This window comes from Ursus arctos, unplaced genomic scaffold (genome assembly GCF_023065955.2).
Source record: "Ursus arctos isolate Adak ecotype North America unplaced genomic scaffold, UrsArc2.0 scaffold_22, whole genome shotgun sequence".
In the NCBI taxonomy this organism is placed as follows: Eukaryota; Metazoa; Chordata; class Mammalia; order Carnivora; family Ursidae; genus Ursus; species Ursus arctos.
This window is the reverse complement of record NW_026622897.1, coordinates 1,084,240-1,107,066: the sequence shown is the minus strand read 5'-3', so window position 1 is coordinate 1,107,066 and position 22,827 is coordinate 1,084,240. Positions and strand designations below refer to the sequence as shown.

At 49.5% G+C, this 22,827-nt stretch overlaps 1 protein-coding gene across 4 annotated transcripts in view; it reads left to right on the top strand.

Moving 5' to 3' along the window:
• Positions 1–22,827, top strand: part of MMP12 (matrix metallopeptidase 12) — a 61,843-nt gene that overhangs the window by 7,092 nt on the left and 31,924 nt on the right. The window contains exons 2-4 of one of the 4 annotated variants that reach the window (XM_057316810.1): positions 255–376; positions 3,553–3,691; positions 18,502–18,603. The gene's annotated coding sequence lies outside the window, so the exon portion shown is untranslated. Of the gene's footprint in view, positions 1–254; positions 377–3,552; positions 3,692–18,062; positions 18,211–18,501; positions 18,604–22,827 lie in introns of those variants that run through there. The other 3 variants (XM_026505893.4, XM_057316812.1, XM_057316811.1) reach the window with 3 other exon arrangements.

Below are 22,827 nucleotides of genomic sequence, written 5' to 3'. Positions count from 1 at the left end.
AGAACCTCACAGAAAGAGGCAGCTACCGTGCCTAGTCCCAGTCACAGGAAATAGCAGGATTTTGAAGACTCTTTGCAAGACTGTGAGATTTACAGTAGTTCCGCTAGGTGGCACTGGCTACACTCTTTTGAAAATGATGAAATGTTCAGATAATTTGATTAAGTCTCAGAACTAGGGCTCTGTTTGGTGTAGGATGAGGAACTTGGCCAAATCACCGGTGGTTTCATTACTGACATTATGCCATTGATTTTCAGATAAGGTTTGTGTCCCTGCCACTCACCCCTCAACTGTAAAGCTTCCTTCCTGGAGTGGGAGTCAGAACCATGTGTCCTGCCAGGCCACTGAGACTGCGGCAAGCCCCTTGGAGTGAGAGCTTGTGAGTCATCACGGGCCCCTGGGTGACAGACTTGAACATAAACCACAAGATCCACAATGTGCACAGAGCTGCCTCGTAAAGATGGAGCGAGAGGGAGCTGACAGCCAGAGGGAAGAAACCCCCAAACTCTTGGGCCTACTTCCTGGGACACTCACCTCTTAGGGGAAGAGAATGCTTAAGGTTTCCAAAGTTTCTTTCTCTCACACGACTTAGTTTTGCTAATTTGGGGGGACTATTTTTTTTTAATGATTTTTTATTATATTATGTTAGTCACCATACAGTACATCCCCGGTTTCTGATGTAAGGCTCGATGATTCATTAGTTGCGTATAACACCCAGTGCACCATGCAATACGTGCCCTCCTTACTACCCATCACCGTGGGGGGACTATTTATACCTGATATTCTGGAGTGTGCCAAATGCCGATCTCAAATTCCTCCCTGCTCATAAAGAACTCTTACTTAACCTGAAAGGACAACATTATGCCCTAACATTATGCACCGAGAGAAGGAAAATTTCTCTTCCATACATTTCGAATTCATTAGACCCACTCCAGAATCAATCATTTAAAAATGTCACCACACATCAACTGAGTGAGAAACCATCGTGGCGTACGTGATATCCAGCCACTCTGTGAGTCCCTTAAGTCTCGGTTGTCATGGAACTGGGCTTGCGTGAATCAGAACCCACCTGCTAGACCTTAACAGTTCTTTAGAGGTGGAGGTCTTACTGTTCCCATATTCCTAGCTTCACGTTGGCTTAAAGGACATCATCCAAGCATCCTCAGCGATGTCCCTGCCTCCTGCACCAAAAACATTTGCAATCGGTAACTACAAGTGTGTTTTGGTTTGTTTTTTAGTATTTACATATTCTAGCAAGATTCGTTTACTTGACAGCCTTCCCTTTGCTTGAATACGCTGAGTGCCAAAAGCCCAGTACTGGTCACAAAGCAGTTCACGGGACCCTTCCAATCTTAACTGACAAGGACTTGCTGTCTGCGGTTAGAGGCATGGCCTTTCTGGGCTGTGGACCTGAGCCAGCCTGCGCCTCACTTGATGGGTGCCCAGTGGCTTGTGCCTATGTTTGCAAAGCCGTGCAAGGGAAGGAGGCTCCTGAGAGCTCTAAGTACCTCCGAGCACGCGGGGAACAGTGTGTACGCTTATGTTGGCCCTGGTTCTGGAAAGCTCTGGTCTGGATCCTTTCCAGCTGAGCAGAGGACTGGCACAAGGAGCCATCTGTGCCTGTTGCCATGCTCACTTGTCTGAGTCCATTACTCAGGCGTTATCCCTTCTAGGTGGGGTTCCCTGCTGAGTAGTTTATTGCCGATTTCAGAGGGAACTTCTGAGCAGGTCATGGTTTGAGCAACAGCATGGTAAGTAAAGGCCGAGGAAGCAGGGCAATGGGGAAGTGAAATGCTGGGCGATATTGTACAGTAACAGTAATGGAGGCAGGTATTTGAACAGCAAAATGACTCAAATTATGTGGGATTCCCTGGAAAATGAATAAGTCAGAGCTATTTTACTGGAATTGCATTGTGCACTCTGTATGCATACCATGCCTCTGATTGATATTTACATTTAAGTTCAAAACATTTTCTGCAATCTTCCAATGCAGCAGATTTGGAGGTGGGGAACATGACAATATTGTAGGTCCTCTGTTTACTGAAGACGAAAAAATTAGAGGAACCAGTTAGACCATCAGCTTCAGGTCTTTCATTTTACAAGTAAGAGACTGAGGCCAAGAGAGAAGACACCATCTCTCCGAGATCGTACAGTAATGTTGGAGGTTGGTCCGTGAGAATCATCCCACCTTTCTCCTTCCGTCTTGCTAACTCCCCTGCCTTCCACAGACCAGGGCGCAATGTGTTGAGACACCCATTGCTTATCAAGGGTTGTGAAATAGACTCACTTCTTCCAAAGGAGACCACCACTGTGATGGTGCACGGGGGCTGCGTCTGCCTCTCTGACCTCGGCTAATGGCCGCACTCCGCCAGATTCTCCACCTTTGCGGCTCATCCTCTCCCCACAGCTGAGGTCGCTTGACCTGGATTGACCTTGGTCGGGAGCGATTGAGGGAGGCCCAGCTCAACTGCGTGGACTCAGGGAAATATTTTCTCTGCCAGAACAACTTTGGCTTTGCCTCCCATTTTGACAACCCAGTTTCTGTGTTTTTCTCGAGTTGGAGTCCCCACTTTTGCTACAAACAGTACCCCTCTTCATTCCCCATACCAGAGTCCCTACTTTTTAATGCTCTGTGTCCAGTGCATTCTGTTTTCTTTTTGCCAGATCTTGGGTAACTCAACGTTGGGTCCCCCTGTTTGCTAATGAGGGGCTGGCCCTTTCCTTCGGTGAAGACATAAGTACTGAGACAGATACATACAACTATCTCAGTTTTGTTTGGTCTATCAATTTTTCTTCCCTCTCTTGCTCTCAGTGGTCAAGCTGGCTTCTTCACGAAGAAAAGAGCTGCCAGCTACAAAGGCCTGCAGTTGCACGGCACCTGGGCACCACCACCCCCCCCCGCCCGGGGGGGCCCACTCCCAACAGTGTCAGCCCAAAGCTGGTTACAACCTCTGCTTCTTCCAGCTCTGTCAGTGTCACCTCCTAGAACGTACCGGTTCTGGGACCCTCTCCAGGCCACCTTGACGCAGAGCCTATGCGTGTGCCCGACATCGCTGGCGCCCCTCTTCCTACCAGATTGTGCCTCTCTTCCTTTCTCTCGCTTTGTTTGGCAACACAGGTAGGGACGCCCAGACCTATAGGCCATCCACACCCACCGCATCCCGTAGCCCCTGGGCCACCACTAGGACGACCCTGTCATTGGGGGGTCCATCCTCGGTAGGTCAGCCACTGGAGGAGGCCCATCCTGGCCTTAGCGGCGGGGAGTTCAGGGGACCCATGATCTAGAGCAACCCTGTGCGACAGAAATAGAACCAATTCACATACGTCATTTTACATTTTACAGATGCATCATTAATCAAACTAGAAAAAAACAGGTAAAATAAGCTTTAGTGATATGTTTTATTTCACTCAATATATCTAAAATATCAGTATTTCAAATATAATTAAGGTTTTGAAAAATTAATACAGAGATATTTTACATTGTGTTTTTCGTACGAAGTCTTTGGATTCCAGTGTGTATTTTATACTTACAGCAAATCTCAATTCTGATTATAGCCTCGTTTCCTGTGCTCAGTAGCCCCCTTTGCGAGCAGCTGCGAAGGACACAGAGCAGGAAGGAGAGGACGTGGGCGCCAGCGGTCACACCCCTGCCCCTTGGAAGACAGAGGAGAGCAACGGAGACCCTCCGTGTGTGGTACTGTCGATCCCTTCACTTTCTCTGTAGCTGTTAGCCGCCTTTTGTCTTCACTGTATTCCAAATCTAGCCCCGACCTCGTGAGAACCCTCAGCGCCCCCTCCTGCGTCCTTCCATTACTCCACCAGCCCTTTGCCATCTCCCTCCCAGGTACAGATCGTGGAGGGGTGGTGGGAGGAATCCACCCTGCGCAGCCGTCTGGCGTGAAGTCCACCCCGGCGAGGATCAGCGGGTGGGGAGGCTGCCCCCAGCGGCCAGAGCTGAGAGTATAGATGCACAGGTCGCCATCTGTGGAACACGGTGCCTCGGGGCAGCACCTGCCCTGCCCCTGGGACAATGCCGTGCGACCCGCACAGAGACTCAGCCTCTCTGGGTCTTGGTAACAGACATAGTAACAGTGACGGACCTCCAGGCTCTCTGGGGTCCCACAGCTGTTTAAGTGCTTGACGCGTAGTGATTCTCTATGTTCTTTGCTCCTTTATACATGAACAGCCAAGCACAGAGACACTGAGAGCCTTGTCCCGAGTCGCACAGAGGGTGTGCAGAAGCCTGGGGGTCTGAATCCACATATTCAAGCTGAAATAATGCCTGCATAGCACCTCGTAGACTCCTGGGCGCATAGCAGGGACAAGTGACAGCCTCCAGGGCAGCGAGGAAGAGCTGGTCGGGGTGGGGGGACATGCAGCGCGACCTCAGACCAGAGCTGAGGTCACACTGTGGGTTTGCAGCTGGGAGTTCTCCACGCATCCTGCTCACACCGTCCGGGGGCCGCTTCCCATCAGCGTAGTCCAATGACTCAGTGTTTCTGTATATGTTCTGCTTCTGGAGGATACGGAATTCTGTGTTAGAACTTCCGAGACCTTGTGCTACAGAATCAACACTAAAAACATCAACATCCACTTCTTCACAGTCACTGAGTCCAGCCTCCTTCCAGTTCTGGGCAGTGTGAGGCTTCTTCCTGTGGTGGGGAAGACCGTCTGGTCAACCACTGTCCTGTCCATACCACGAGCGGGGATCAGCACGGGAACACACGAGCTTAGACGCAAGGAAGAGTACCCAGTACGGGTCTACTATTATTCGCCCGTGAAATGCATCTTAAGGCTTATTGGAAGAAATAGTTTTCCTTTAGGAGAGGTCTTCTTTAGGCTAGTTTCAAATGTGATCTGCATTTCCTAGAAGTCCCTAGGGGAGAGACCCAGCGGCTTCTCAGTTGTAAGGAAGATTAGCCAGTCATCAAGGATTTCTCCCAAGGAAGGGCAAGGGTGAGCTGGGATGTCGGAGGCACCTCATTCTGGGGCATAGCCCAGCGGAGCCTATAATCCTGCTGCGTCCTCAGGACAGGCATGAGCGGGAGCGTTGGCAACCTAAACCCATTTCCTCCTGCGCTCATACCCCACAGCCATGCCACGTGACTCCATCGGCTGAAGCCCACATAGTCCTATTTTCCAACCACGTGCCTGACTTTATTTCCGGCATCAGCCACTGAATCAGCTCTGAGCATTCATACCGGAGCCGAGCACACCAAATCCCCTGGGTCTAATCCCATTGTTTTAAAACCATACGGCGTAGATGTAGTCATTCCGTGGATGGCACACTCACATGGCCTCGCCCTTCGGGTCCAGCAACAGGCCTGTCTCCCGCTGTCTGCAGGATGCGCTGGCCCATCTCTTCGCCCGTCTCCAGCCTGAGCTGACAGCTGGGGCCATCAGTTCCTGAATTCCACCTCCTTGGAAAAGGAAGAAGATATGTTAAGGTGTTTCTTTTGGCAGAATAACCACTGATGATTCTCTACTTAGTGAGAAGGATTAAGACTTTGGTCCCGGGGCAGAAACACACCCTGTGGCAGTGTGTTTTACACCCTCTGCATGCCTGTTCCCAGACATGATATCACGATCGTCAGAATTGAGTCAAGCGTGGGAAGGCCCTCGGTCTCTGCCCTCGAGACTAGTTCCCATAGTCAAAGCGCTGGGAGACAGGCACACTACCGATGATAAGACCGTCGCCCAGATTCTTAGAGTCAAACTTAGCTTTCAGAGTTTTGTTCGTTGCTTCCTCTTTGCGACACATAGTCATTCTGTGTATACAGCAGACGACTTCTGCTTCCTGAAGTTGTTGGTGTATTTCTCAGAGAAGAAGTGAAATGAGGTTTAGTGTAAAACTGGGCCAAGCCACCCAAGCCTGGGGGGTGGTCCCTGCAGCCTGAGCTACGGCGAGTTGGTGACTGGATAGCATCATCTCCAGGCTGGGCCAGTTGTACGGCCTTGAGTGCATCTGGCAGCCAGTCATTCTGTTCAGAGAGGGTCATATTGACCACAAAGCTTCCCAGGTTCCTGGTCCTCTGACTCAGAAAGACCCTTGTATCTGAGGTGCTGCCCACTGGCCTGCAAGAGGGTCTTGCCCACAGGACACAGGAGTTACAGGGGGAGGGAAAGAAGACAGGGTACGGGAGAACATGAGGGTCCCTGGGGAAGAGGACGACGGTGCTGTTGGCAGCTCTTTATCCTGCTGTCAACGGCTGTGCCCACAGGACGCTGGGCAAGTGTGTCTGCCCCAAATCGGGCACACATGGGAGGCATGGAAGTGGGACGTGCTGTGTGTATGCTCGGCAGGGGGAGGCTGCGACCCTTTAGTCCTAAAGCACGGGCATCGGGAAGGGTACCCACATCCTGCCATCTTCTCCAAGCCGAGGGCAGAGCTCTGTGCATGAACCGGCTTATTCTTCCCCACACGTAAACCCAAGTTACCCTCAAGGAGCTACTGGTAGTCAGTAGGAAAGAAGGAAGGCGGAGCGAGCTCGCTCACCGCATGTAGAGCCGAGGTACTTCATAGAAGAGCACCTTCCACGTTCCCGTAGTGAGACATGCTCCGTCCTTGTAGTTGTCAGTAGTCCTGCGAAGCCTGTTCCTTTAGGGCCCGCGACTTCTGCATCAGCGTCTCTCGGGTGTTACAGCAGGGAGTTCGGGAGAGTTCTGTTGTTACATGACGGCTGGGCCTGTACAAACTTGACAGAGAAAGTGGAGCCCCGGAACAAGCTGGAGCTGGTCATTCACTTGTGGTTTAAAAAATGACTAATTTATAGGAAAAAAGAAAACCAATTACACTATAAGTAAATTTTATTACAGGGAAAAGTTTTAAAGCAAATGCTTAATTAATAACCCGGGCTTTCTTGCTCCATGCAGCAATTTGTGGGGGGATGGGGGGACCTGGTTTGCCGTCACGCTCCTGTGCTAAGTGTGCTATGACCCAGAAGATTCAGAGCAAGATGATGAGGACACAGACGCAGTTAGTCCTTGGACAAGGTGGGCATTAGGGGCACCCACCTGCCCCAACAGAAATCTGCATATAACTTTTGATTCTCCCCCAAAACTTAACTACTAATAGCCCAGTGTTGCCAGAAGCCTCAGGATAACATGAGCAGTCAATGAACATGTATTTTTTTTTATTATAAACCATATTATAAACCATATTCTTACAGTAAAGTCAGCTAGAGAAAAGAAACTGTAATTAAGAAAATCATAAGGAAGAGAAAATACATTTACAGATGTGCAGGTGTATTTACTGAACGGCAGGCAGGTATGGGAGGGCCGCTGGGGCTGAGCCAGGACAGGGGCGGGCTGGCGGGCTGCCGCCAGTATAGCTGAGCCCGCCTCGCAGCTGCGGCCTCCCGAATGCCCTCCTGGAGGAGGGTGGGGGCCTCTGCGCCCCAGTGCAGCCCCAGCGGGTCAGGAGGACCGCCATGCCCTGTGCAGAGCCGGCTGGCCCCTGGGCGCTCTCCTTGGCTACAGTCCAGGCACCCGGCAGCCTGCGGCCCTGCCCCTCTCCTCCCCAGTGCACGGAGGACAGCGTGTGGGACCCCTGCGGTCATGGCCTAGTAAGATCCTGGGAGCCTGGGTGCGTGGCTGTGAATAAAGGCCTTGTTGCTTCTGTCAACTCAAAAAAAGTGGGGAGTGCCTGGTGGCTCAGTTGGGCATTGGACCCTTGGTTTTGGATCAGGTCATGATCTCAGGGTCCTGGGATGAAGCCCCTCAGTAGGGCTTGACTGGGCCTGGAGGCTGCTTAGGATATGCTCTCTCCCACTCTCCCTGCCCCCTCCCCCCTCATGCACCTGCCGCAAACTCGCGCTCTAAAATAAATAAATAAAAGTGTGTAAGTGGACCCGTGCAGTTCAAACCCGGTCCTTCAAGGGTCAGCTGCAAGCCCCTAGTCTAGTGGGGCTTCAGGACCTCCTCCTCTTGCGGCCAGCAAGCGTTAGTGGAGTGTGTGAACCTCGCCATTCCGAAGTCTTGTGGGCACAGCAGAGCACAAAGCAAGAAGGGGCATGATTGACCGCACTTCCCTTCTCCGACCTCACTCGCCTCTTCCTCTGTCTCTCATTCGTTCACTGCCCTTCCGCCGCCTGGGTGCCTCTCTGCTCTGCAAACAAAACAGCTCGTTTCCACCTCCAGATCTTTGCACCTGCTGTCCTCTGCTCGCCTATCTCCCTCGGCTCTTCCCACCATGGGCTCCCGCTGCCTCTTACCACTGAGCCCCAGGCGAGCCGACCCCAGCAGTCTGTTGTGTTTCCTGCAGATCCTACCCGTCTGGAAGCATCACTTGTTTGTGTGCAAGGAGCTTCTGTGAAGACAGGTGGAACCTGCCTTAGTTTCCCCGCCCGGCCAGGTGCACAGTACACCTTCCATGGATGAGCTGTGCGTTAGGAAGCCGGGTCAGTATTTTGCTATATGTTTTGGACTTCACTTAAGATTACATCTGAAGAAAGGTATCCACATTATATTAAAAATGCAAAGTTTTAAAATCACCGATTCTGATCCTTAAGTCCCCTTCCATCTTGAATTGTGACAGTGTCTGATGCAGCGTTCGCCTCTCCTGCTTCCCACAGCCAGATTGATTTCCTGTTACTATTTCTACTAAATACTTTTGGAATCATCACCCAAATTCAGAGCTTCGGAGTTATTTTTAACAGTTCCTCCTTCTTCCCCTTCTCCACACAACTGGTTGCCCAATGGTCCTAAGTGCCTTCCTCATCCACTTCTTATTTCCGTTCTCCAAGGGTGTGAGTGAGCCCAAGGGCAGGGGTCAGGACCTGCTCAGCCCTGGCCTGGCCTGTTGCAGTGGCTGCCACACCATTCTCCCTGCACAACTCCTGCCAGCCCGTTACCCACACAGCGACCGATCACCTGCTGCTGTGGAGTGAATCTCAGGGACCTGCCCACAGCTACTCCTGTCCACCACAGCCCCCCCCATGGTCCTGTACACAGGGGTCACCGGACCCTGGGACACGGGACCCCCACTTTCCTGGCTAGGCTTCTCCAGCCCAGGTTGTGGCCTCGAAGTCTACTGGCAAAAGAATTTTGTCTAATAGGTGGCCGTGGTTAATCCGGTGTTTCCTCCAGGGAAGTGAAATTGCAGGATTTGAGGGAATCTGCAGACATCAGTTTGGACAAGAACGAAGAGGCACAGAAGGGGTGTTGGGCGCAGAGCTCGGAGGCAGGTCCTTGGCCGCTCAAGAGAAAGGGGCCGTGGAGGAGGACGAATGCCTGATGGATGTGCCGCCTCCTCCTGGAAGCCCCCCTCCTCACGCCAGACAGTTCATCTGCCTCATGAACCCGGCACTCAGGCGCTCTGTTTTGTCCTTATTCCTCCCCGCACCACCGAGAGCTCTTTGAGGGCAAGCGGTACAGGGTGGCACTCTGGCTAAGGGTTCTGGGTCGTCCACAGAACTGAAATAAAGCTGCACTTGCCGACATCCAAAAGCACAGATTCCAGCACCGTCCTGGCATCTCAGGAGGAGGGTCCCAGTTTCTCTGGGAGGCACCAGCCGCAGGATGCTACTCGGCTGCTTCCGAGGTAACGTCCCCCACCCAGGAGGCAAACTCCAGGAGGAGAGCCGGGTTCTCTTGGCCTAAAACCGTTGGCCACACAGGGCCTGAACTGGACAGTTCCACAGCACAGGGATCCCAGGGACAGGGAGACAGTGCGGCTCCGTGCAATGGGCTGCTTTTTACTACAAGAAGGAGAAAGGATGTTTTGCAAACAAAGCAAGAAACCTCCGCTACTTGACAATTATTTGCAGAGTCGTCTTTGTCTTCTCCAAGGAGGCGAGTAATGCATTCTCCCCTGGAGGGCAGGGTTCCCTCACTGATTTTGTCTGTTTATGTCTGCCGCTCCCTGAGCACAGCGTGAGCCGTGAGCTGGGCCGAGTGTCCATCCTGTGCCCCGTATCACCTGATTTCCTTAGCAGAAGTGCTATTACTAAACTCACTTTACTGGTGAGGAAACCGTAACTTAAAGAGGAGACAGACTTTCTTAAAAGCACAGTCAGGAAGAAAGACAAGCAGGGCTCAAACCTTGTGGAACCCCGGAGCTCAGGCTCTTTGCCACCCCGACGTGCCGACTCCACAGTGCAGATGATTGAGGCCCGTTTCTAAGAAGTATGCGTGTACAAGATGGCCGTGAGTGATCGTGCAGTCCTGCACACAGCTGCACGTGAAAGACCTGGGCACGCGAAGACACGCCACCGAGAGGCAGGTGGGCAGTCGAGAAGTGGCCGTGGAAAGAAGGGAGCCTCGTGTGCAAACTGCAGGCTACCTGGTGGGGTCAGTCCCAGCGTCTGTGGGCTCAGGGACAGCCCAGGGTGTAAACCATACATGAGCCGTCTACAACGAACTTCTGTGGACTGTCAGCTTCTGTGCGAAGAGAAGACAGGGTTATAGTGACTCTTGCACATAGAACAGATTGAAATGTTATAAAACCATCAAGTTTTAAATCAGTGTGAGGTTCACGAGAAGCTGGAGGCTGCCTCTACTCTCGCGGATTGAAGTTGGTGAATTCCCCCGCCACCCAGCTTGATGCCGCATGATGGGGTCGGAGAGAATCCAAACCCACCTGGTTCTGGCAGTCCTCATGCTTTTAGAATGTGACTTGTCCCCAGAGAAGGGAAACTGCCCGGCTTTTCACATGACTTTTGGACACACGCACCACGTGGACAAGTGTGCCTCGAGGAGCTCTCAAGTGAGTCCCTCGTGCCCCTGGAAGGCAGACCTGGGGAGGGGCAAGGAGGCGTCCTGGGCAAAACTGACCTGAAGTGAGTGGATTCTGAGTCCTTCTGGGGATCCAGGTGACCCTGGCCTGGGCACTGGCCTTCACAACAAAGAGTCATGGTCTTTCCCCTTTCGGTGTCTCATCAAGGGAATCTGAGCCGAGGGTTGCAGGTGCACGATGGACAAACCTTTTTAAAAATTGAAAAGAGAAAGAAAAAAAGAGTTTATTGGAGCCCAAGTAAGGACAGGTGTCCTGGATACGCAGTTTTCACAAAGGAGAGAGCTCAGGGCAGGAACATTTGGGCAGGCTTATATATGGTTTTTCCATGAGGAGTTACAAAGTATCCTGACAAAGGACGTTCCGGAAAGTTACAGACTTTATCTTACGTTTTTACTGTGTTCAAATATGTTCAATTATTATCTTATGGGAACCAGGGAGGTTTTTTGGTTTTTTCTTACCTTTGTATTTGGAATGCTCCTTTTTTGGTTCTTTTTTAAATGAAGCAGATGGACAGTGTGCGCTCAGGGCAGAAACAGACCCTGAAACCATTGAGGTTTTGTCGGATCATTTTGACCTCTGTAAATGCGTCCCTGGGAGCCCGGGAGCAGGGCCCACCAACATTAGGAGGAGAAAATTTCCTTTATCTGGGTGTCCTTCATGAGGAGCTCTCCCACATCTGAGGGAAGGGAGCAGTTTCCATGGAACCCTGTGGTTTTCTCCACACCCTGACTCATCCACTCATGTCCTAACCCGGCCTCCATGCCGCCCTCGGCTCTTCTCTGTGATGGGAAGTTGAAATCTTCATTCCTTTCTTCATCCCTGCAACACTGACTGGTGGTGTTCAGATTTTAGTGTGTGTCTTACACGGGGTCCTTACGAGAAATGCAGATTCTAGGTCACGCTCTGCACGCGGTCCTCATGCTGAGACACGCACATCCCGGTTCTCAGTCTGGGATGTGGCTTCGTACCCGCCTGAATGTTGCTGGCCCGGCCTGGGCTTCTCTCACCTCCTTTCCCTGATTAGATCATAATCTTTGAGATCGGGAGATGCGTGTTTTCTCTCTCTGGTCGCCCTGAGGGAGTACCTCACATGCTTACAAATACACATGAGAGGTCCCTATCTGCCGGAAGTCGATAGAAACTTCTTCCATTACCCATCGTTTGAATGTCAGGATGGGGTATGAACGAGAAAGAATTGTCTTCTAGGTTGAAAGACCAATCAGAAGAGAAGTAGACAAGGTTTTCCAACTCAAGTTTATACAGATTATTCAAAACACCAGGAAAAAAAAACAACCCAGAAGTTGGAATTTTAAAATCTTTTTGTTTTCTCAGGCATATTTTTTATTAATTTTACTTAGAACATTATCTAGAGGTGAAAAATGTTGCCTCCTTCTGCTTTATACCTAGCTCATATCCATTGCTTGCTTTCATTAATAATTAATAGAAAAGCACAATTTCAGATTAGCTCCAAATTCGTCAAGAGTGCAAACACACACCAGAGGCCAAAGTCAGGTACTACTCAGCGGCCTTCGTTCAGGGAGGAGGGAGCAGGGCCTGGCTGCTTCCTCCGTATTTAACGATGTGTCCCTCCTTGTCTAAAACCCATCAGTGTTTCCACTTAGTTCTCAGGACTTGGTGCAGACTCGGCAGCGTGGCTTACAGACAGCACCTGGTCTGACCCTGCACCCCCGCCTGCCACTCCAGCCCAGTCTCTGGTTCCGAGGCCCTCCATCCCCTCACATCCCAGCCCTTCCCACATCCTCGATCGTTCTGCCTTCAGTTTCTTGAAGGTGCCATCGTCTGTCTCCTATGTGGCCTTAGTATCTCCATTTTTCCTGGCCCAGCTAACTCCCTCTTCAACACTCAGGCCTCATTTCAAACGTCACTTCATCTGGGAGCTTCCCCTGACCTTAGGTCTGGGTCAGGGACATGACCCTCCTTTGCTCGTTACAGTTGCCTGTTTCTATTCTGTACTCTCTGCAGGACTGTAAGGTGGGTGCGCGGCAGGGAAATGAAAGGTCTGGATGTGTATGTGCTCATGGACACACACGCATGTGCACACACGTATGTACATGTACGTACACATCAAGCAGCCAGGAGGGGACGATTGGTCTCACTCGTCATGGCCCAGTGCCCTGTGGTTAGGTTCTTTCGAGCGCGGGGCTCAGGACCGCCCGGGGTTAGCCCACGGTGGGAGCTCGTGGTGAGGACGCTGTGGGCATGAGGGGAGGCTCGAAGCTCTGTGGGCACACAGCCGGTGCTGCCGTTGGGGCTGGCAAGAAAGGCCCCAACGTGGGCCCCAAACTTTAGAGAGTCTTGCATAACAAGAACATTGACCTAGAGAAAGTGCTTTTTTCTACCTGACATCCCAAGAAGGTACTTTGAAATCTTCCTAGGCCCTTCAGTGAGCAGCACACGGGAGAAGAATGCACACGGCACATTGGCCCGCCACATCCATAGAGGCCGGGCTGCGGGGTGGCGGTGTGCACCTGTGAGCGGTGGGGGCTCAGGCAAAGGGGAGGTCTCCCCCAATATGTGCTGTGTGCGTCTCTGCAGACGAGCCTCCCCTGGTATCTTTCCTCCTTTGCTCCTCTCTGTTGCTGTCATGCAGTCTGGGAAGGTGCTTACAACTACCTGGAAATCTTGAGTCAGAAAAGGGACGCGCCGAGGGGGTCACCTGAGTGCTTGACCTGATGAGTCCTGATCCTAGGTTCGCACGGGGCCTGTCAGGCCCCAGAGTCCTGGCCAGAGCAGGTTCCGCCCCAGCTCAGCAGACCCACACTACCATTCATGCATACGGGGGACCGGGGAACGCAAGGGGATGGAGACAGTGCAGGGAGAGGCGGGAGTCCTCAGCCCCCTTGCCCTCCGCTCTGTGAGCCCCCATCTGCTGCAGGTTGTTGGCTGGCAGTGAGAGTGGAGCCATGGGCATGATCTGATTGATAACTTCTCAATATTTAGACATGGAGTAGGTGGGTCTCCACTTGGCTTCTGCCCATGGCTCCCCAACAATATTTCAGGTAACCCTGCACACAGTCTTGCCTCCTCATCAAAGACTCCTGTGCTAACTGACTCCTTGGAAGTGGTCATCCTCGCTCCCTCTAACTTTCTGTTCAGGGAGTGACTCCTCTTCTGACGGGCTTATATTGAGTCTCCTTCTGCCTGCACCAGCCAGCTGAACTGCTCGCGTTTGAGGGCCCCCTGAGAGAGGACCTGCCTGGCTGGCCGGTCTGTGTGGAGCCGTTCTGCAGGCAGACCTCGCGTGCACGTGTCCAGAGCCCGTCTGCCGGCCCGTGAGTGCCTTGGGTGAGGCGCCGCCTCTGAAGCACACCTGCGGCCACTATGGCAGGTCCGTTGTCCACAGAAGCATGGTGGCTTCAGCTGAGAAAACCCCTCTGGGCACTGGCCCTGCAGAGGCCTGGGGCGGAGGAGGTGTTCAGAGCTCCCAGCCCAGTACGTGCTGTCTCCCTCATCCCGCTGAAGCCTACTCTCACATTGATTTTTTTTTTAAGTCACATATGCAATTTTTCTCATTTCCACCTAAACCATGCCAGCTAAGAAAAGGTCCAAGAGTCTAAAGTAAATCATTCCGAGTCTTCTGCAAAAGAGGAAGGAAAAATAAGAACTCTTCCAACTTCAATACCAGATTTAGAGTTTTTCAGATTATTTAGAAAGGTGCGGTCTGCTATTTCTCTATAAATTTACTCTGGTATCAGTAATGCCTCATGTGTATGGGAATGATTTCATTTCCTCTACCGTGGCCAGCTATAGTCACCATAAAATTAAGACAGTGGGGGAAGAAACCCATCTGTATGTAGACAACAGATGAATTCCTTTTCATGACACAGTAGTTTGGGGCACTTTTCGTGACTGTTTTTGTAAAATCCACTTGTTAGGCTGGCCCAAATACGAGGCTAGCCATCTATCAGTGCAGCAGTCTGGGCACACGGACCTAACCAGCCTGCATAAGGTGGCGCAGCTCCTGCAGCTCTGAGTGCAGTGCTGGGCTCAAGGGTAAACCAGCGAGTTGACCCCGCTCTTTCCTCTTGCTTCACACGGGCTCCTCACGGCCTTCCTGCTCAGCAGAGGCGGTGGGACTGGGTAACGGGCGCCCCCAGGACCCTTCGGAGCCATGCTTCCTGACTCCCTTCAGCCAGTTCTACGGAGCATGGATGTGAATGGCACAGACTTCTGCGCAGACGACTGTCCCAAAGTCTTTGTGTCATGTTGGGGAAGGAGGAAGAGACCGATGAGAAAAGATGAAACTTAAGTCTCTTGTACATTAAAGAGTTCAAGTTCTCAGAGTCAAGAAGAGCTTCAGACATGGGGTTCTCAGCTCCTGTGATTCACGGGAACCAGTCCCCATGTTTCATATGCCCATCTTGTAGCACCAGCCTGCAGCGTCTGATGTCAAGGTCAGGGCGGGGATTGGCACATGGACATGTGTTACGATTCTCACGGTAACATTCCTGCTCAGGCAGGGTGGAAAACCAGTGATCTAGAGGTTTGCAGTTTGCTTTTATCCCCGCTCCACCAGGGAGGAAGAGCTCACTAGGTGACTTTGGGGGGAGAAGCTGGGCTCCAGGGAAACCCATGCAGTTGGCCACAGGCTCTCAAGGAAGAGCGAGCAGAATCGTGGAAGCAGAGTCGTCCAGCAAAGAAGTCAGCCTGACTTTGGACTTTGACTGCACTGCGACCCCGCCGGTGATGCGGGTCGGCTTCTGGTGCCCAGGTGTTGGGCATCAGCGTCAGGTGTCTTCGGGATGCCACTCTGCAGGTGCGATGGCGGCGATGTTCTTGAAAAAGTCAAAGCAGATTGGAATGCTACCCAGCAAAAACAGAAACCAACCACTTTTGATACAGGTGACAAAATGGGTACATCTTAAAAACAAAGCAAGCGAAAGAAGGCAGTCACAAAACGTTACATGCTGCCCGATTCATTCCGGTGCCTTTCCAGAAAAGACGAAAAAGCACGTAGACAAAGGTCAGATCACTGGTTCCCAGGGACTGAGAGTGGGAGAAAGGGGTTAATGCAAAAGGTGGAAGGGACTTTTTGAGGGAATGGAGATGGTGTGTATCCCCCCCCCCGCCGTGTTTATTGGAGGTCAGTATGGCCCAGACGTTTGAAGCGATGTGTGGTTGTCACCTGAAGTTCAACACGGGGATTTGGACTGTATGTTACACCAGAAGTGAGGGGTCGAAATGCTCTGGATAGAATGATAGATCCTGTCCCATAGGGAAGACAAAAATATCGCTGTGGCGGTCAGTGTATCTGAAGACAAAAGTGTCCCAAAGTGGGAGGAATTTATTTTATCCCCATTTTTTTTATTCTAGGAGAAAACAGACAACACACAATCCAGCCTCTCAACAGCTGTTGGAGGGTGCAGTACAATTGTGGTAACTGTGCGCGTTGTCATAGGCAGGCTCTGGAACTTGTTCATCTTGCATGACTGAACCCCACTGAGCAGCAGCTCTGCCTTTCCCCCGGAAACCACCCCGCTACGTTCCGCTTCCGAGTGTGATTATTTTGACTGCCTCGTGTTGGTGGAGTCATGCACTGGTTGTTTTTCTGTGACTGGCTTGTTCCTCTGAGGTTTAATTGTCGTTTTGATTTGCGTTGTACTGGTGATTCCTCGTTGACGATTAATGAGCACCTGCTCATCTATGTGTTGGCCGTCTCTATGTCTTCTTTGGCAAATATTTATTCAAGTTCTCTTCCCATGTTTAAATTGGGTTATTGGGTTTCTAAAATTAATTCATTTGTTTATGGCTGTTGAGTTGTTGGAGTTCATTATGTAAACTTGGATGTTCACCCCTTCTCAGACATCCGGTTTGCAAGTAGCTTACTCCCGTTCTGCGTGTTGTCACCCATTAGCTCTTCCCTGTGCTCTACAGAAGTGTGTGTGTTTCATACAACCCTACCTGTCTATTTTTTTTTTTTTGCTTTTCTTGCCTGTGCTGTTGGTGTCAGATCCAGTAAATCATTGCCAAGACCCACGTTCTGAAGCTTGTCCTCTGAGCTTTCTTACATTTGGGTCTAACCCACTTTGAGCTGGTTTTAGCATACACCGAACTGTAAGGTTCCAGTTTCCTTCTTTTGCATGTGGAAACCTAGTTTTCACGTCACCGAAGGCAGGGGCTGGAGATCTGCTGTGTTGCACTGTCTCCCCAGTCGGTTTGGGCAATGTTTGCTCCACATGAGCAGGCATGTGAGGTTGGGTGGATATGTGCTTACTGTACCTCCTGCTGTCTCTTTGGTAGAATGTCCTTCTTTGTCTTCTGTGTCAACGTTCTACTTAGAGTCTCTCTGTTTCTGATACAAATATGGCCACTTCAGCTCTCCTTTGGTTGTCGTTTGCCCAGAATATCTTTTTCCATCCTTCACTTTCAGCCTTTGCATGTCCTTCAATCTAAAATGAGTCTCTTGTGGACAGTATGCAGTTGGGTCTTGTTTTTTGATCCTCTCTGTCACTCTGTGTCCTCGGGATGGGGAGTTCCATCCATGCTCATTTGAAGTAATCATGTAGAGAAGGACAATGCCGTTGTCTTCTTGGTCATTGCTCTCCTCTGTCCTGTGGCTCTTCGGTCCCTCTCTTCCTGCCTTTCTTGGTGATTCATTGATTTTGTGTGTGTGTGTGTGTGTGTGTGTGTGTGTGTGTGGTATGTTTTCATCCTATTCTCATTCTCTTTTGTGTATCTTCCTGGCGTACGTTCTCTGTGATTATCATGGGGCTGACATAAAACACCTTATAGTTATAACAACAGGCTTCAAGCTGATAATAACTTAATTTCTGCTGCATACTTACTGAAACTACATTTTTACATCTGCCCCCCGCTCTCTGTTATTATGTCACAAATTACATCTTTCTGTATTGTGTATGCATTAACATATTTTTATAGTGAAAGTTACTTTTACACTTCTGTTTTTGACTTGTCTGACAGCATTGGAAGTGATCCGCACACCACTCTTACGTGTTTCTGGATTCTGTGTGCGGCTGTATGTTCGCCTTTACCGATGAGCTTTCCACGTTCCTACGCTTTGGTGGTGATTCTGGCTGCCTTCTGTTTCCACCTGAAGACGCTCAGACCTTTCCTGTGAGCGTCTTCTCTGGGCTTGCACATGTAAATTCTGAGTTAGATGGACCTGCCAGCTTCTTTCTTCAGGAGCCTGCAGTCTCTTGCTTCCTTGGGCACCTTCGCAGCTTCGCTTGACCCAGCTCTTTTGTGTCCGGCGGTGCCAAGGCTTCTAGAGTATGCTGAGTCCCTCTGTGTCACGCGAGACAAACGCTGGTCCCTTGGGCAGCGCCCTGAAAAGTCAGAATGTTGGACTTACACTCCACTCTTCTCTTCCTCCCGAGAAGGGAACCTTTATCCACTTTACCACGGGTCTTCTGAGAGCAGCTCGCTGCCGAGCTGTCCTTGTTCTCAGAGGTTCCTACGTGTCCATGCCGCCGGGGCCCGTCTGTGCTCTGAGACAGGTGAGACAGAGGTCAGTCCCTTGGGAAGCCCCCTCAAAAGCTGGAAGCTCAAACACTCCCCAGATGGAGCCAGGAGTTGGGGTTTTTCTTCTACTCACTGTGCGCTGAGCCAGAGGGAGGCGGTATGGTGAGCGAGTGCTCCAAACCATCACCTTTGTTCTCAGTGGCCCCCAGCCGATGCCATTTCCCGTCAGCATCTAGAGTAGAGCAAGACAGAAGCCAGTTCCTCAGGCAGCTCCCTGAAAAGCCTGAACGTGGGGAGTAATGTCCAGTTTCTCTTTTTCTCCCTAGGGAGAAGCTGGGAGCTGGGAGTTTTCTGCTTATCCAGCGTGCTGGTCCAGGAGGAGGAGGTGCTGTGCTGAGAACCTGCCACGAATTTTGCCACTGGCTTAGGTGAGGCTGATTTTGTACTCACCTGGGATGCAGGAGCCACTTCACTGGTTTCTGGATTTCTCACAAACAGAACGGGTCCGTGTGTTATTCAATCAGCGTGTTCAGGTGGGGAAGGACAGTCTGGGGGGCCATCCTGCCGTCCTGCTGACACTACTACACAGACGGTTTATGTCCTCATCGTGGTGGTGGTTTGTATACAGTTGCCCAAACTCACCAAAATACACATCTTACCGCATGTAAATTATACATCATAAAGCTGACTAAAAATAAATCCATAAAAAATTAATGTAACAAAAAAAATTTTTTTAGACCAACAGTATGGCCTAAACTGCTCCTAGATACTTCCCTTCGGTACTCAGCACTTTATAGATCTGCCATTAAATTCCACTTAGAAATAGCATTGCATGGATAAAATTTTCTGACGTATGCGCTTTGCTTACTTTTACTGTTTACTTCTCTCTCTTCTCAAGATTGATTCCAGCCAGACTCTGTATTTTTCAGGACAGTGAGGAAGTCATCATGTGGGGATCGCCATTTCTCAATAAAGAGAAAGTTGCATCCTATGTATATCACTGCGTTCTCGGTGCCCAAACAAATGTCTGATACGTCATAGACATTCGTTAACATTTCTTGGAATAAATGAGTAGAAATTTTCTTCTTTGGCATTGCTCTGTCAAAATAGTGGAGAAAACTCGGCCTTCGAGTCAGATCCTGTTTTTGAACCTTGAATTTGCCGGTTCGGAGCTGTATGGTCTTAGTCTGAACTCGTGACTCCCACCTGTGGAAAGGGATAGAATAATCCAGCACACATGAAGGGAGCTCCCCCAGCTAAACAAATCACAGCTTTCCGTTGTCTGAGTGTCGTTACCCAAACAAGAATTTTCATTGTTTCTTTTCACCCAAAAATCTTAATGGGCTGGTTACCCATAATTTGTGTCACTTCCAATCAACATTCAAGACACTTGAAATGCTAACTAGACTGGTTTTTTTGAAACTTGATGCTTCTCTCCCCAATCTGATGACATGACTCATTTCTGTTGCTCATGGTTGATGGAGCCTAGCAGTGCCTAACATAAATGCTGGCTTCTTTAATTGCATGTTTATAGCCATTTTCATGCTCTCAGAGCTCTCTTCTTGGCCAACTGGGAGCTCAAGAACCACATGAGAGCGGAGCCTGGGTGGAGGGGCCTCATCTGCTCATACCTTCCTCTGTCCGCTTTCCCTTCAAGCCTGAGGCTCACAGTCCTGCTTTCACTCTCCTCCTGCCTCTCATTCTCGTATGTCTTGAAGGTAGCTTCTTGTTCCTGCTCTGCTCTGCAGCCTCAGCTCCTCATCCTCACGTTTTCCCGACACCATTTGTCGAAGAGACTGTCTTTTCCTCATTGTTTATTCTTTCCTGCTTTGTCAGAGATTAATTGACGATACAATTGTGGGTTTATTCCTGTGTTTCTGTTCTATTCCACTAACCTGTATGTCTGTTTTGTGCCAGTACCATACTGTTTTAATTACTACCACTTTGTAATATAACTTGAAATCTGGGATTGTGGTGTCTCCAGTTTTGTTTTTCTTTTTCAAGATTGCTTTGGCGGTCTGAGGCCTTTGGTGGTTCCAAACCCATTTTAGAATTGTTTGTTCCAGCTCTGTGAAAAATGCTGTTGTATTGCGATAGGGACTGCTGTTGTATTGCAATAGGGACTGCTGTTGTATTGCGATAGGGACTGCTGTTGTATTGCGATAGGGACTGCTGTTGTATTGCGATAGGGACTGCTGTTGTATTGCGATAAGGATTGCTGTTGTATTGCGATAAGGATTGCTGTTGTTTTGCGATAGGGACCGCAGTAAGTCTATAGACGCTCCGCGAAGTATGTGCGGTCATTTTACTCTTAGCCATTCTGCTAAGTTGGAGTGCGGTATTTTGATGCAATTTTATAGACTGATTGATTGATTTTAAAGATTTTATTTATTTGAGAGAGAGAGAGTAAGAGAGCACAAGGAGGGGAAGTGCCAGGGGGAGAGGGAGAAGCAGGCTCCCCGCTGAGCAGGGAGCCCAATGTGGGGCTCGATCCCGGGACCCTGAGATCATGACCTGAGCCAAAGGCAGACGCTTCACTGACTGAGCCACCCAGGTGCCCCTTCACTGTGATTTTAATGTGCCTTTCCCAATTATATGTTTTTATGTGTATATTGACCATTTAACTAATCTCTATTTTGTGAAGTGTCCTAGTTTTTTGCCTGTCTTTTTAAAAATTGAATTATCTATCATTTTCTTATTGATTGGTAGTTTTTTTATATACTCTGTATATGAATTCTTTGTCATATGTGTAGTATATAAATATGCATGTATATATTTATATGTTATATAAAAAATAAATAGATTAATGAATAACACAGGAAATTTAAAAGCCAGAAGAGAAAAGGTGGACAGATATCATCACACACATGAAATTTTTAGTGTTCAGAGTAATGAAAGACAGCAAGACTCCATAATATATAACAGACACCATGTATATATATATATATACATACACACACACACATATGATATATGTAATGTATAATATCGCATCACCTATATTACATATATATATAACTGACTATATATATGAATATACTATATGTATAGTTCAACCAGCCAAACCTGTTCCTGAGTTCAGAGAAATGAAATGAATAATAGGACCACCCATACACACTTACAAGAATGTGCAGACCAACTTTATTCCCAATATCCCCAAACTGGAAATAATGAACTATCCAGAGTGAATAGAAAAATGGTGGCATTCCCATAGTGTGGGACTCAACACAACATAAAGGATACATTTCAGCTGGATGCAGTCCATGAGGGGAGGAAGTCAGACCCAAGATAGTAGACGGTAGGGTTCTATTTATATAACGTTCAGGAACTGGCAAAACAAATACTTATTGATCGTCATCAGACAGTAGTTACACTTGGAGTGTTGTTACCTTCGGAGGGAGGGAGAACGAGGAAGCCTGGGGAGCTGGACATACTCTCTCCGGATGTGGGTGGCGGGTTAAAGTTACGTGCGTTGTGTGCTGAAGATTTGCACCCTTTGCCACATATGTGACCGTCTCTTCCAGCTCGCCCTGTGAGCGGAAGGATTTTGTTTGGTTTACTGGTTGAGTGTGGCTGTCACATGACGGGTGCTGCACGTTGAAGGAAGGTTGTGTGGGTGAACCAGAGCCGGCGCGGTTTTCCCATGGAAATGGTACCCCAGTCGCCACAAACCAGATTTTGGCATTGGATCTACTTTCCTTCAAACACGTTGCCCGTTAATTGAATCCTGTTTAGAAAGGATTAGCCTGGAGAGGAGCCCACTTGAAGTTGCATGTGCAGAGGAAAACCGCAGTGGCCTGGTCCTGACGGGCAGCTGCACAGCTGTGTGGCGGTTCCCGGAGCTCCAGGAACACCGCGGCTGGTTCTCAGCGACCCGTCTAGACGGCCGTGAGGAGCTGAATCATGTGTTAGAGGAACCCGGAGGAACTTTGGTCTGCGTCCAAAACGGGGATTTTAACAACAGTTTAGAAATTAATGTATAGCAAGAATGAAAGGAAGAAGAGCCATGTGTACAGGAGAACGTGGTGTAGGATAAAGACAGCGTTTAATTCTCTTGGGGACTTGATGGTGAATTGGCAAAGTAGTTCTGGACAGTTGGCCATGAGAAGAAAAACTCTGGCTTCCTATTCACACTACGTATAGCATTAAATTTGATCAATTAAAGATCATGTGTAAGAAAGAAAAGATAAAAGATGTGAGGAGATAATTTACGAGAATATACCGATCACTTTAGGAATATGGGAGACACACTTAAGCAACGTAAGAAATCTGTAAAAGCCCAAAGAGAAAGATGGGCGGAGAGGGTCACATAGGAAAGTTCTCTTCAAACGTTTGGAGTGTTAAAAGACGCCGTGAACTGAGTCAAACTGACAACCTGGCGACAATATTTGCTGTGAAGATAATAGATAAAGAGTCATTTCCTTTATAAATATAAAAGCTGTTACAGATTTGTAAGATGAAAGAAAGTAACTCAATAAAAAATGGAAATATGAGCACTAAAGATATGAGCAGGAAATGCGGAGGAAAGCGTGTTTCTACGGACGTCGGTAGCCAGCAAAAGGCACGTCAGAGCAGTAAGACGACGCCATTCTGTCGTTGATCAGATGGGCGGAAATGAATTCACGTTCTCATTTCTTCGGTTCTTTAGGGGT